Source organism: Sinohyriopsis cumingii, unplaced genomic scaffold, assembly GCF_028554795.1.
Source record: "Sinohyriopsis cumingii isolate HCF-2022 unplaced genomic scaffold, ASM2855479v2 utg000913l, whole genome shotgun sequence".
NCBI lineage: Eukaryota > Metazoa > Mollusca > Bivalvia > Unionida > Unionidae > Sinohyriopsis > Sinohyriopsis cumingii.
This window is the reverse complement of record NW_028315943.1, coordinates 4,823,986-4,838,519: the sequence shown is the minus strand read 5'-3', so window position 1 is coordinate 4,838,519 and position 14,534 is coordinate 4,823,986. Positions and strand designations below refer to the sequence as shown.

The window sequence follows — 14,534 nt, the reverse complement described above, 5'->3', positions numbered from 1 at the left end:
CCCAAACTCTATTCCCCATGTTAAATTCCCCTTGTACGTAAAGTGACCCACGATTTATTCCCATGTTAATTCCCCTTATACGTAATCTGACCCACGATTTTTCGCCATGTTAAATTTCCATTGTACGTAATCTGACCCAGGGGTCTCTGTAATGCTAATTTCCATTGTACGTAATGTATCCCTACTTACTACTATTGAATGAAATATTTGGCAACAAGAATTTGGAAAAGATATATTTTATGAGGCTCGAGTGTATATTTTATGAGGCTCAAGTGTAAAACTCAATATCTTGTTTAGATTTGGTTTTTTGGGAGGGGTGGATGGGTGGGATCACTAAGCTGATTTTGTCAATAAAGTCTGCCAACAATTGGCCTCTGTATCGTGATCACCAAGGATGGAAATTTCATCATCTCTAATGTTAGTCTCTCATCAGTATTATTTCTCCAAGAGAAGTATAAGATTCAAAAAGGGAATCTGTATTATCAATACATTCTTGGTAATTAAGATTATCACCAGCAGGGTGATAACCCCCCCCCCCCCTTTCAAAAAAAGAAACAATCAGAATTTTTAAAATCAACCTTCATTCAATTCTATGTTTCTGTCGTTACTGCGATCTAATTGTTTGACAGAATATGCAAGAATTTTCCTAAAAATTATTGCTGCAACTATTTTTTTTCGACTTGTATTATTAATGCCATACTTACTATCATTTACTTTAGTGTAGCTTGAACATCTATCGCGTAAAGTACTGAAAAATTTCTCTGAATGGTTTTTTAACTTGAGTTAGCATATGACTGCATTATCAGTATCTAATAAATCAAGTAAATTATACACTCTCACATTTTAACTAAATATTTTAAGACTGCCATGTAACTGTGTGTATCTGTGTATTATATCTGAGACCGCTCCGGTGGCCTAGTGGTTAGAGCGTCCGCCTCGGATGCGGGATGTCGTCGTGGGTTCGATAACTTAGATTACCCCCATGACCCGTTCTGACATAGGGGGACGTCCATTAATTATGTCAACAATTTTTAGGCAATTTTTTACCCCCCTCCCCCTTTGTCAACAACTGTCAAAATTTCAGTGACCCCCCTAATAAAATTGTACCCCCCCCCCCACAAACTAACAATATTTTATACGGCTGGCTTTTATGCTAAAAATACAATTATGGAAATTAAAAGGTCTACAAATAAATTTTAATACATTTTTTTACTTGTTTAAAAGATTTCAAATTGACTATAACACTTTGAATTCAAGAAAAAATCGAGAGTTTATATTCTAGCTTCTATCATCTTCCCATGGGGAAGCCACATGTTCCTCAATTGTTATAATGGGCATAGTGGCTGATTCATTAATTTCTTGTGGAACCGATACACACGACAAGTCGACATCTTCTTCATCTAACCATTCTGCGCTTAACATCTCTCCATGAGCAATAATTGCCATCAGCTCTCTCTGTCTTTTGGCAGCCACTCCTATTGGCCGAATTCTTTGCGGTTGAGGAGCATGTGGTAATTGCCTAGGCCCAAGATAGCGTTGTCGGTGCTGTTGAAAATGCTTCTTCAACATGACTTGTGAAGCAACATAGAGGTGAGAGATTTTGCAGATCCGTTCAAGCAACGACAGCTGAATGGAAGGACAATATAGATCATATGGAAGAAGTTTGAATGCCTTTGCCGATCGAGGTAGCATGTTATCACTTTCAAAGGCTGCTTGAAGAAAAGAGATGGAAATCTGTGCAAGTCGCTCTCAGATGCATCTGGTGCTTTACGGCCTGTCTACAGTCTACAATCTACATTGAATAAAAACAAAATATGATGATGCAAGACTATGACTTCCTTGGCAAGAGCTCAACCGGTTTAGGACTAAGCTGGTGGGCTGTTGACGGGCGAGTGAGTGTGTGCCATACCAACGCACCGACTAATTTCCTTTTTGATTTATTAAATTTATTGTAAAAAATAACATTGTTGACGTCAATTTATCTTGAACTCCCCCTCCCCCATGTCAACAATTGTCAAACTTCTTCAAACCCCCTCCCCCCTATTTTGTTGACATAATTAATGGACGACCCCTATGACCCTCTCTATCATAATATATAAGAGAGTAATTCCGTACCTTCTCTCTTATATATTATGATAGAGAGGGTCCTATGTCAGAATGGGGGTAATCTAAGGTATTTTTGTCACTCTGTATGATTGTTTCCTTTAGATTATTGTTTTTATTTCTTTTGTTTCTCTCAACATCAAGCTCGCGTCGAGCACCTGTGCTACTAATGTGACTACACAACTCTCGCAACCTAGTTGTCAATTACATCAGAGGTCATACAGTCATGTGATATCAACAATAAACAATTTCTAGTGTTGTTGGAGGAAAACAAATCGAACATATAAATGAAAGTCAAATTATTTTTTATAGAAAAATGAAAGAAAAAAAACACATAAACTTCTCAAAATCTTTATTGTGAAAACAACGACCAAAAATCTGTAAGTGTTGCAGAATTTGAAGAAGAAAAAAAAAAAAGATTCACTACGCAGAGAGCACGTGTCAATGTGGTTATCTCGTGACACCAGCAAAAACATCGTTATCACGTGCTCGGTACTTCTTGAAAATAGTTTTCTGCACCCTACTGCGATACCGGCAGGTTTCTGGTCGTTGTTCTCAGAATAAATACGCTGAGAATTAAGTATGCATTATATTTATTTACAAACATTAAGTGATTTTTATATAATATATCCAAATTCTATGAACAGCAACTTTGAAAATGTGTTTATTGTCGATATCACGTGACTATATGACCTCTGATGTCATTGACATGTTGGTTGCAAGATTTGTATAGCCATGTGACTCGGGGTGCAAATGGTCAGATCCAGGTCAAATTTCAGCAGTGACATACTTTCGTCTCTTCTGTCAGCGGATTAGAAAATAAATCATATTCTTATCGATTTCATGCGGGTATATATCGATGAAAGGTCGTTCAAGTTGGCTGGGCTGGCTAGTAAGCGGCTACCCCATGCGAATTCCAACTTTTCGATAGGGAATGGTCTCTAACCCTACACACCAACATAAATATCCAAATATAAAAAATGGAGGGACAAGGGTCAAAGGAAAATCGGACCGCATCAGCAGGGCACATGCCGGCACCAAGCCAAGAGCGGAGGCGGCCAGTTTCAGCACCACGTGGCAATCACTATTTTCGAACCGGAGCCTGCACAAGCTCTTAGCATGAAGAGAGCAGTTGCAGAGTGAGCTAACTGATGAAGCGCTAAACTGTATTCTCGAGGAGTTTTCATTAATCCCTCCTGAAAAGCCGCAGAGGTCTATTCTAGCATTACTCCGAATATTAAGGCGACTGTCCGATTTTATATAGCGGCAAGGTAGAGTCAATGCTATTATGAAAGACTAATGCACCACCGTGCCCGATAAACACGAGAGAGAAGCAGAAGTCCTGGAATTTCTTAATGCTATCACTTCTAGGGTACATTATATTCTGTCGAGAGACCTTAAATGCCTTGATGGCCTTAAGTTTGGCCTCATCGTACAGGCGCGATGGAGAAACTTATGCCTGGCGTAGGAAACGTCTAAGATAAAGGGAATGAAATGTCAACCACAAAACATTATTGCTCAAGGGGTCTGGATGGGCAATTGCGATTGGTAGCCCTTGGCATTGGCGTGTCGCCGTATTGCACATTTCGTAACCGGAGCCACATTTCAACACCACAATGCATACCTAAGCGAGCAAAGGCATTTACTTTCTTGTCAACCCTAGCGATGTTGCCAAGCTTGGGCGCTGCAATTTACTATAACGGCTAATGTCTTTGGTTGGAATGATGGCTTCTACCTAATGCATATTAGCGAGGAAGTTAGGCCACGCGTTATCTATATATTGCTGATTTCATCGATTCCAGAAGGTTAAGGGATAGCTGAAACCACGGGAAAGAACAATTCAGTCTAGATAAAAGACATAAGCTGTAAGATATGAAAATAAATTTAATGCAAAAATAAGCTTACGTCGGCAATTCGCGTCTTTAACCGTGCAGGCTTTTGGAATGATCCATCAAAGACGCCTTCGGTATAGCAAAAAGCCACGGCGACCGTCCTTACTAAAAGAAGGCAACACCATCATAGTCTTCCGGAACCAACGCCAGATACGTGTTCAATACATCACTGGAAACATGGAAGCACTCAACGTTGCCTTTAATATATAGTCGTCAGATGGGACGGATTAACCAAAAGAGCCGGTCTATTATTGAAGTAATGAGGCTATTGCCACCTTCGTCTAGAGTATAGTGCGTATGTTAGAGAAGATCAAAGAGGTCTCTGAAATCCCGCGGAGATGGTATTTTAGGGAAGACGACAAAGAAGCTTTAAGAACGCCAACGATTGCAGCATTTACGGCAAGAAACTTGACCACTATCACACAGGAGACCACTGCCATATTACCAGAAAGTTTGCGGAACCGCCCATCCAGCATACATTCTCAGGTTGCGAATCTAGGGAGAAAAACAGGTGGTTGTTAATGAGACCATTGGAACAGTATCGACACAATATAAGCGACATTTCAAGCATGGAGAAGTACATGCTGTTCTCATTGGGACAGTTACAGTCTGATGACATCCTCCAGTTTATAAGCAGTATCCTCGAAAAGGATGGTTGCCAAAATGACTAAAGTGATGTTTCACTCCACGGAACGCCGGATGTAGATATTACACTTTTGTTTCGCAAGGACGTACTCCCAATATATGAGCAGCTGTGGACGAAGAAACACAGTTTCCACATTCCAAAGTGAAGTTAAACCGACCAAACAACCTTTACTGCAACAAGATTAAGGCTATGTATGGAGACAAGGTGGCCATGCTATGCACATACACTGACAGGCTGCTGCTACAGATCGAGACAGTAGATGTCTATCTTGAAATGGCTGAAGATGCAAGCCTGTACAATAAGGTCGAATACCCAGGACACTCGCTCTACAGCGCGGCCAGCAGGAAGGTGGCGGGCAAGTTTAAAGATATGTGAGCCAGCTAGTCCATTACCGAGACTGAAAGCCTCCGCCCTAGATGTATAGCATTGATTTGCATTGCCAAATACATTTCGGGTACAGTTGCAAAAGCTGACCTCAGGTACATCTTATTCCTGGAGTTCCTCGTGTAAAGAAAAGAGTTTCTGCTATGATGTTGTAGTGTAATTTTGATGTTGTACTGTTTTTAATATACTGTTGTACTGTCTTTAATGTGATGTTGTATTGTCTGTTATGAAATATTCCATTGTATTTAATCGGATGTGACATTGACACTATAATTTCTACACGTATATTGTTCTACTGTAATGTACTAACTGTATACCTGTCTGTAAAATTATGAAATACTATTGTTCTGTCGGTAAAATAAGTCGTACAGCGCTAGATTTTTTTAATGTATTTTATTCAGATCACCGACGTTAAATAAAATGTATTGTATCTTGTATCTTGTCATCCGCTGTGATCACCAAAAATGTGTAGTCATCCGCATGGGCAAGACAAGCTTGAGTTCGCTGGACATAAAAAAACAACTTACGGAGAGTTCCTGATGGCATTGCAACTCGGGCATATAGCCACTACCTACTGAATTAGCCAAGTGATGCGACGAGGGAGGACACTGAATTGACCAATTCTGATGACTGCCTGCCTGCAGGGGAGCTATCAACCCACCCCCCCATGGTCAATTAAATTTTCATATTACGCTTTTTATAGTGGACTTTTAGTTTTCATGTACTCGAAACTTGAAGATCCTCCTGATTTTCACTTTAGAAAGATATGCAAACTGAAACATTCCTAATTGTTGAGGCTGAACTGTACCGTAAAAAACGTACAGATGCGTGGTAAACCCGTTTGATGGGGTTGACATTGTACTTATGACTGTGTCTATGGGCACAGGTGTGTGTGGGGGGGGGGGTGAGGGCGTGGGGGGGGGGTGCTTGGGCGTGTGGGGGTGCGTGTGTGTGTTTGACCTATTGTCATTGCCACCCCTATCACGCCTATGCTGGTTTCAAAGGCTGGAAGTTTGATTAGCCGGCAGATCTCCTTTAAGGCCAAAACATCTCTGAGGAAGAGTCAAGCTTATCATTCATGAAGTCGATAGATATTCGGCTATGAAAAACAAGATACGGGCTCCGTCATACTAGATACACGCTGAAAAATATCATACTAGTTACACGCTGAAAAATATATGCATTGTGTTTTTTTTAGAGAACCTGAAAATTACATTGCATTCTCGGTGGTTCTTCCCGGGGTTTTCCCGGGTTCTTCCTCCACCATTAATACTGGCCGCCATGCATAGTCTATCGTGTGCTGAAATATGACGTTAAACCCAACAACAACAACAACAACAACAACATTGCAGTCTTCCGAGTCCTCCCTCAAACTCACTTGAGCTCATTAAACATGGTGTTACCTACAGCATTTAGACTAGATTAGTTTCGGTTCAATACATTTAATTATTCTTGTATGTTTATGTTACATAGGTGAATCACTATGTAGCGTGTGGGTGGGGGGCGTAAACACGTAGAACAAGGTGTCTGTGGGATGGAACCCCTGGTATGGGCCCAGGGGGTGAAGTGCTTGCATTTTAAGCATTTCCAGGGTATACATTTAATTATTTAACTGTGAAGAAAACTTACTTACTCTAGGATTAGTGCTCGTCATTGTAGGGGAAGAGTTGGGGGGGGGGGGCAGCCATAATGTTCTAATTCACTGTGCTCAGTAACACTTAGCATTAGATTCGTTACCAGTCGGAAGAGTCAAATGCATGTCGGTATTAGTCGTCCGCCTGGATTGTCTGGACTGAAAATGAGCACCTCGTTTATGGGCGTTCATCATATTCACCGTCTTGGGCATCCACACTATTTATTTAAAGCTTCTCCTTTGAGTATAGCTAGATGAAAGTTACAGTAATTTGAAGTCCAGTTCAACCATACATTAAAATGTATCATGCAGTACAAATGTTCTCTCTGTCTGACCTTAGTACTAATATTAGTACCCTTACTCCTACCTCGTGGACTGGAATAAATAGACTCTCTCTCTCTCTCTCTCTCTCTCTCTCTCTCTCTATATATATATATATATATATATATATATATATATATATATATATATATATATATATATATATATATATATATATATATATATATATATATATAAGCGTGTGTGTTATTTGAACTTAACTACTTATGAAATAATATTCTTTTATCCCTATTGCAAAAATGAATGCTATTTTTAAAAAATAAATCACTTTTATTAAAAGGTGAATCCAATCTGATTAAAATCTTATCCGCTTTCCTACGTGAAGATATGACGACGACCAATTAAGGGTCATGTTCTGGTGACCTTTTGAATTAGCCAATGGAAATGCAGCTTTCAAAAATCAAAAAGTGAATCAAATTGTTTGGTACACAATCATGCTCTTCATCCACACTGCCCAGTCTCCAAACGCGAATATATAATACATCATCTGATTGCTTGATAAAATTAGCGGTTATGGTAGTAACTTAGATTACCAGAACATGACCCCTAAGCAATCGCTATCAGGTCTTCATGTATAACAGTCGAGATCTGATTTAATCAGATAGAAGGCGAATTCAGGGCCCTAAACCTGGTATCTCTGTATGCATTTGCAACATTGTATAGAGGAAGAAAAAAAATCTTTATAAATGCAGTCTTAGTACTTGTGCAAAGAAAATAACCAATGCAGTAGTATCACAGTGGGTGTTCAGTTTAACTGGCCGATCATGGTTACAAATCTCTAAACCCCTTTTATATTCCCCATGTGTTTTCACCTCTGAGACTTTCTGCACCTTTGTGCATCCGCGACTGCCTCCCATGTGGGCCTCAAACAAAATTTGCACAGTTCTCTGCATGCAGTATATGTCATGTTTTGCTAAATAAACCAAAACATGGTTTGGTCCAACTACTTCAATGGCTAGGTTCAATTGACTCCAAACAGACAATACCCACGCACACTAGTTTCCCACGTTAATGTTGTCAGTTATAGTAAGGCATATATGGTTACAACTGAATAAGATAAGATAAGATAAGAATTCTTTATTTCAGACTACAAAGTCCATACCTCTAAATTAAAATATAATTATAAAGTAAAAACATTGTAAACATAAAAGAACATATATATCATACATACAAGTGTACAGATACATTTAAAACAAATAATTGTGCCATGCTGAGTTAAGAATGATATTAAACGGCACATTTAAATAGTAATTTGTTCCATCTACTAATAACGTGAGAATTTAAATGAATGTCATAGTTCCAAAGAGATTTCAATATACAGTTCTTACTATTAGATATTCTTGTCATCATTGAGAAAACATACTTTCTCATTACTTCATAAAAACTGAATACATTATGATTTACAAACATGCTGGAGGCACTGTTCCACCTAGGAAGACCTATTAGAAAACGAAGACTATTATTATTACCAATAACTAGTTTTCTTTTCATATATTCACTAAAGTTTGTCCAAAGAGGAGCACAATACATTGTGCAGCAATAAGATTTGAATAATCTAATTTTGATATTCAATGAACAATTCTTAAATTTACGTAGAAGCATGTTTGTTCGAGTACACAAAGATCGGTAATGTCTCATCATATCTTCATTATCCGACCGATTGGATTTCAAAATATGACCCAAATAGGTATAGCTGTTGACATACGTAAGAGCATTGCCGTTAAGATGTACAGGGGGAGGAGATGGTAATTTGAAAGAAGCTGGCTGAAAGACCATGCATACTGGTATTTTTTGTATTATAGTTTATATCATTCTCAAATGCGTATTGTTCACATATCTTTAATAATTTCCTTAAACCTGTGATAGAAGGACTTACCAATGACTTATCATCAGCAATGCTAAACTTGTTAAGAAACAACGCTTTTGGTGGCAGATGTAACCCCACGCAACACTGACCGAGCTTACGATTTAACTCGTCTATATATATATTAAATAACAAAGGGGAAAGAATACCCCACTGCCTCACCCCATTGGTTACATGGAAAGCGCTGGATATTACACTTCCCCATCGTACACAATACAACGGTTTGCCATACCAGTTAACTATAATATGATCTATGTAGACAGGTATTTTAATATCAATCAACTTTTTAAAGAGTGTCCGGTGATTGACCCTACCAAATTCCTTGCTAGCGTCTAAAAAGCATGCAAATACTGGGCTGCCATGATCCACATAATAGCTAACAGTTTCCTTAAAGGCATATATGCATAAATCTGTTGAATGCTGCTTTTTAAAACCAAACTGATAATCGGAGATTGTGACTTCACATTTTTGCAGTATGATGCATTCAAATATTTTTGAAATAATAGTCGTGAGAGCTATGGGTCTGTAGTTATTTTTGTCCGCCAGGTTACCAATTTTGCTCTTTAGTAGCGGTATAATTGTAACTTTTGTGAAATCATCTGGTACAAAGTGATGCACAAACATACAATTAAATAAAATCATCAAAAGCACATGAAGTCTAGTATCTGAAAGTTTAAAATGTTCCACATATAAAAATTCTGATCCTGGACATTTACCGCCTTTTTGTCTTGTAATTGCACTTTGGATCTCAGATAATGTGATTTCCTCAGTAGGAACAGAAGGGGTATTCAATGCTGAAAGCACATGCTTCTTATTCGATTCATTTTTAACACTATTGAGTAAGTCTTCGAAATGATTTTTCCACATGTTGCATATATTATTCTGACCATGGTTCCCATCAATGCAGTTTGGTAGTTTATTGGAAGTTGTCGTAGTATTTTGTTTAACTTGCTTCCAGAATTCACGTTGGTCGACATTTTCACATTTTTGTGCTAACGAGTCTGCTCGATGTTTTACTTCCTTCATCTTACATAATCTAAGAGCATACTTAAATTGTACTCTTGTTTGGCGCATTTGGTTACTGAGATGGCCGTGACGAGGTTTACCGTTATCACGCCACATAAGGTAAGCATTTCGTGCATGTTCATGTAGTTCTTTGACAGTCATTCCAGCCTGGTATAACCCGGTGACCGCGTTTGGATTTACTAGTCAAGTTATTACCAGAGCTCGACAAAGCTTTTACTATATCAGTGTATAATCCATTTATCTGTTTCGTATGCACCTGGCTAGTGCAGCCGTGGTCGTTACAGATCGCAACACAATGTGGGATCTCAATCTTGCTTAATAAGAATGCAGATGTCTGAGTATAATTCACTTTTTCATCAGAAGTAAGGTCTGACCAATTGATGTTGTATTTCAAGTTTAAGAGTTCACTGGGGCATGAATCAAATCTGGGAAGTAGATCAGTCTTAATAGTCATTAAAGTAGGACGATGGTCGGACCCTACTAGGGTGTGAACTATTCTCCTATCAGTTATAGCGGAATGAGCAGACTGTGTAGGGACACAATGATCCAACCAAGACAATGTATGTTGTGAATCACTGACGTAAGTAAAATTTGTTGTGTGGTCTACGATTAGTTTTAAGTCCGATATGATATAACCATATTTGTCACAAAATAGACGAAATTCATCTCAAAAGGGAGTCGATTTGAGCGTATTAGCATTCCAATCTCCTACTACATAAGGATTTTGAGTATTAGCATTTTTTACAATAGAATTAATTTTGCCCAAATAATCTACAAATTCCCCAAAATTTTCCGCAAGATCACAAGGTAAATAGATATTGACAAAAAGCAAAGAGGAATCCCCCGTATGGATAATAATACCTATTAATCTGGGATCATCGAGGTGTTGTACTTCAATGTACTTGTACTTGAATGACAGCTTGGAGCTGACCTTAGGTGACCTGTAACTGTCAGACCATTTGTAGCAACAAAATGTTAATACCGTATATTACCACAACTTCCTCAAAACATGAGTTTTATGCTTTTCTTTTAAATTCACGTATTCATTTCTCCTTATCTTTTTAATAAATTTGTGAACATATTACTTGACAAAGTTATATTTTACACACGAACACACACACACACACACACATATATATATATATATATATATATATATATATATATATATATATATATATATATATATATATATATTAGTAAGAAGGGTGGTAAATTGGGTTTGGCTGGCGTTATCTAGAGGATGACCTCCCTAGATATTATACTAGATATTATAGCCCGGCGGGAGTGAAAGAAGAATGGAATTTCAACAGAGAACTGAGCAAGAATACTTGGAAGAAATAAAACAATACGAGCCCCCTTTGACAAGAAAATAACAAATTTAATTAGAACAAATTCATAACGGCAATTCCAATTCAAGTTAGATTATATCAATAGAATTTAACAGGTATGTCTAATTTGGATTTATTTCATCATCATAACAAGTAGTGAAAAGAGCGCAATGTCCACGACTGATTTGCATCACCTTACTGTCTGGACCGTATATCAACGTCTCCTAGTTCCTCCTTCCAAAGCTCTATGCTTTGCTCCTTCATGGACTTCATGGTCCTTTTTTTCTGACCTCGTCCTTCTTTCCACCGGACTTCTGTCTTCAGACTGTCCCGTCTTTTTCTCTTGAAAGCTGTTCCTTATTGCTGTTCTCTTTCAGAATTTCCTTATTGCTGTTCTCCTTCAGAACTTGTGCATCCTAGCACTAAATACTGTCTTTCTTTTTACAAGACGACCACCTGGTCCCTTTCTTGCTTCACTTGGAAAGCTTTATTCTCTTTCTGCTTTCCATGGAGTCGACTACGTTTCCTCTTCCAGGAAATTTTCAGACTAAAGAATTTCGACTAAGGTCGTCACTTTAAAGTCTGATTGATCTAAAGTGTACGCCCTAATTTATTCTGCCCAATCATAGGCAGTGGTCCCTAATTTTTCCCAAAGAAAAAATTCATTTTATCAGGTTTAGACAGCTCGGAATCTGTGAATGACAGTTCATGAAAATTTCCCTTTGAAAAAATGATAAGTGGACACAGGTTTCTACCAAGCGGTTAGGGTTGGTAGCTCAAATGTTTACTTTCTAAGGATCGTGTTATGATACCCCGGTCAATTTCAGTGAGTTGGAATGCTACCCCTTTGAAGTTTACACTGACATGGGGGAGATGAACGAAGAAAGGTCGAATTGACCTTTCACATAGAATTTTCTTTCTTAGATGCGAATTTTTTTTAATGCTCTATGGATTCAATTTTAATATTTACTGCAATTCAAAATTCGACAATTCACACACACACAACCATATATATATATATATATATATATATATATATATATATATATATATATATATATATATATATATATATATATATATATATATATATATATATATATATAAAGAGTTTCTGGTGAGTTGTTAAAGTTCTACTACTAGTTGTTAAAATTAAGTTGTAGCCCTATGAGACTCACAATCATTCGTATACTCATGAAAAGAAATACATGGTGATATATTGGCATTGTCACTTAATATTTTGTTCTTCAATCCAGTTGTTATCACTGCATATAAACTGATGTGATCTAACAGATGTATCATGTTCTTAAACACCTCAAGTTTCTAACATTCTCGAGACACAATTTTTGTAATTGAGAAAGATTATCGAGTCCATGTAAATACTCTCTGTATCTTGAAGTTTATTTTATTAGAAGTCCGCCCCTTGTTCAGATCTCTCCTGTCTGGTTTGGCTCATTGATGACTAATGGCGTTTCGTCATTCAGTTCAGTGACGTCCTTGTTAGTATCTTCGTCTGTATCATGTATCTCTGGTATTGCCTCTTTTTGTTTGTAACAGATGTCTTCGGTTTCTCCTGTATACAGCACCATCCTGGGTTTTCATATTATACGACCTTGGAGTGCTACTTTTTCTGACGACTACAGCTGGTTTCCATAGATCTTGTTTTCTGATTAAAACTTGGTCTCCAGAAGTCAGATTTGGAAGCTCTTTAGCTGTTCTGTCATACTGTTTCTTTTGCTGATTTTTCTTTTCACATAGTTTCCATCTTAGGTTTGTCTCTTTTATAACTTGCGGATGTAGCTGTATGTTGGTAGAAGGTAAAGTCGATCGGAGTCTTCGACTCATCAGTATTTGTGCCGGAGATCCTGTATCATCAATCGGTGTATTTCGATACTCCAATATCGATAAATATGGATCTTTTCCATCTCTCTTTACCTTACTGAGAATCACTTTGACAGTTTGAATGACCCTTTCTGCTTAACCATTAGACTGTGGATGCTTGGGACTTGACGTAGTGTGATCGAATCCCCAGGCTTTTTCAAACTGACCATATTCCTTTGAGGAGAACTGTGATCCATTACCACTCCTTACTTCTCGTGGTATTCGATGTCTTGCAAAACCTGACTTTGTGTGTGTTATTACTGTGCTTACTCGTGTATTTTCTAAATTGGCAACTTCAAAATATCTGGAGCAATAGTCTACTATCAAGACATAGTTGTAATTATTCCACATAAGTAAATTTTTTCCAACCATTTCCCATGGTACAGTAGGTTGTGTAGACAAAAATAGTTTTCTTTATATATTTAATTTTCTGTATTCCTGGCATGTAGAACAATTCGATAATGTGTCTGCAATTTGTGCATTCATGCCAGGCCAATACATAATGTCTGTTGCTCTTTGCTTTGTCTTCTCAATGTCCATATTATTTTTGTGCAATTCTTTTAGCAATTCTGTCTGAAGTGCATCTGGTATTACAATCTCTCCTTTTAGAACAAATCCGTCCACTTATGAAAGTTCATATAAGCTGTTCCAGAACTATCTGATTTAAAAGGTATGAGATGTGTATCACTTGACCATCCCTTTTGAATCATTTATCTTAATTTGGTCATTTTAGTATCACGTTTAGTTCCATTCTTTTTATTATTGCTTACTGTGTATCTGTAATCTGTATATCTGACATAATCATGCGCACATAGCACTTAATTTCACTATCCATGTTCATCTCAGATGTGTTTGTCTGTCTGTACTCTCGACAATGCATCTGCTACAATTAACTCTTTTCCTGGTCAATACGTTAAATTAGAACTGTACTTCTGCAGTCTTAAAATCATTCTCTGAAGTCTAGGCGGTGCGGCAGATAAAGGTTTCTTGAGGATTGATTCCATATTTATGATCCGATTCAACTTGTACTTGACGACCATAGTTTTACTGATTAAATCTTTCAAGACCAAATGACACAGCAAGCAGTTCTTTCTCGATCTGTGCATACACTGTTTCTGCATCTGTCAAATACCTTGATGAAAATGCTATGGGTTTGCCTGACTGCATTAACACTGCTCCAAGTCCTGATTTTGATGTATCACAACTAATAACGACAGGCTTCTTAACATCGAAGTATTTCAACAAAGGTCTTTTGCTTAGAAACTGTTTGATCTCTTCAAATGCATGTTTCTGTGCAGTTTCCCAAACAATTTCATTGACATTTATCAAAGGTTTTCTGATTGGCTCTGTCACAGTAGACATGTTTGGGATAAATTTCTCTTGGTAGTTGACTGTACCCAGTGATCTTTCAAATCCTTTCTTGTCCGTCGGA

General features: G+C 37.7%; 1 protein-coding gene across 1 annotated transcript in view; it reads left to right on the top strand.

Annotated features, from left to right (window-relative positions):
* The first annotated feature begins 9,945 nt into the window (after positions 1–9,945).
* LOC149773080 (baculoviral IAP repeat-containing protein 8-like) overlaps positions 9,946–14,534 on the top strand; it is a 64,738-nt gene continuing 60,149 nt past the window's right edge. The window contains exon 1 of the mRNA XM_089946875.1: positions 9,946–9,989. The gene's annotated coding sequence lies outside the window, so the exon portion shown is untranslated. The remainder of the gene's footprint in view (positions 9,990–14,534) is intronic.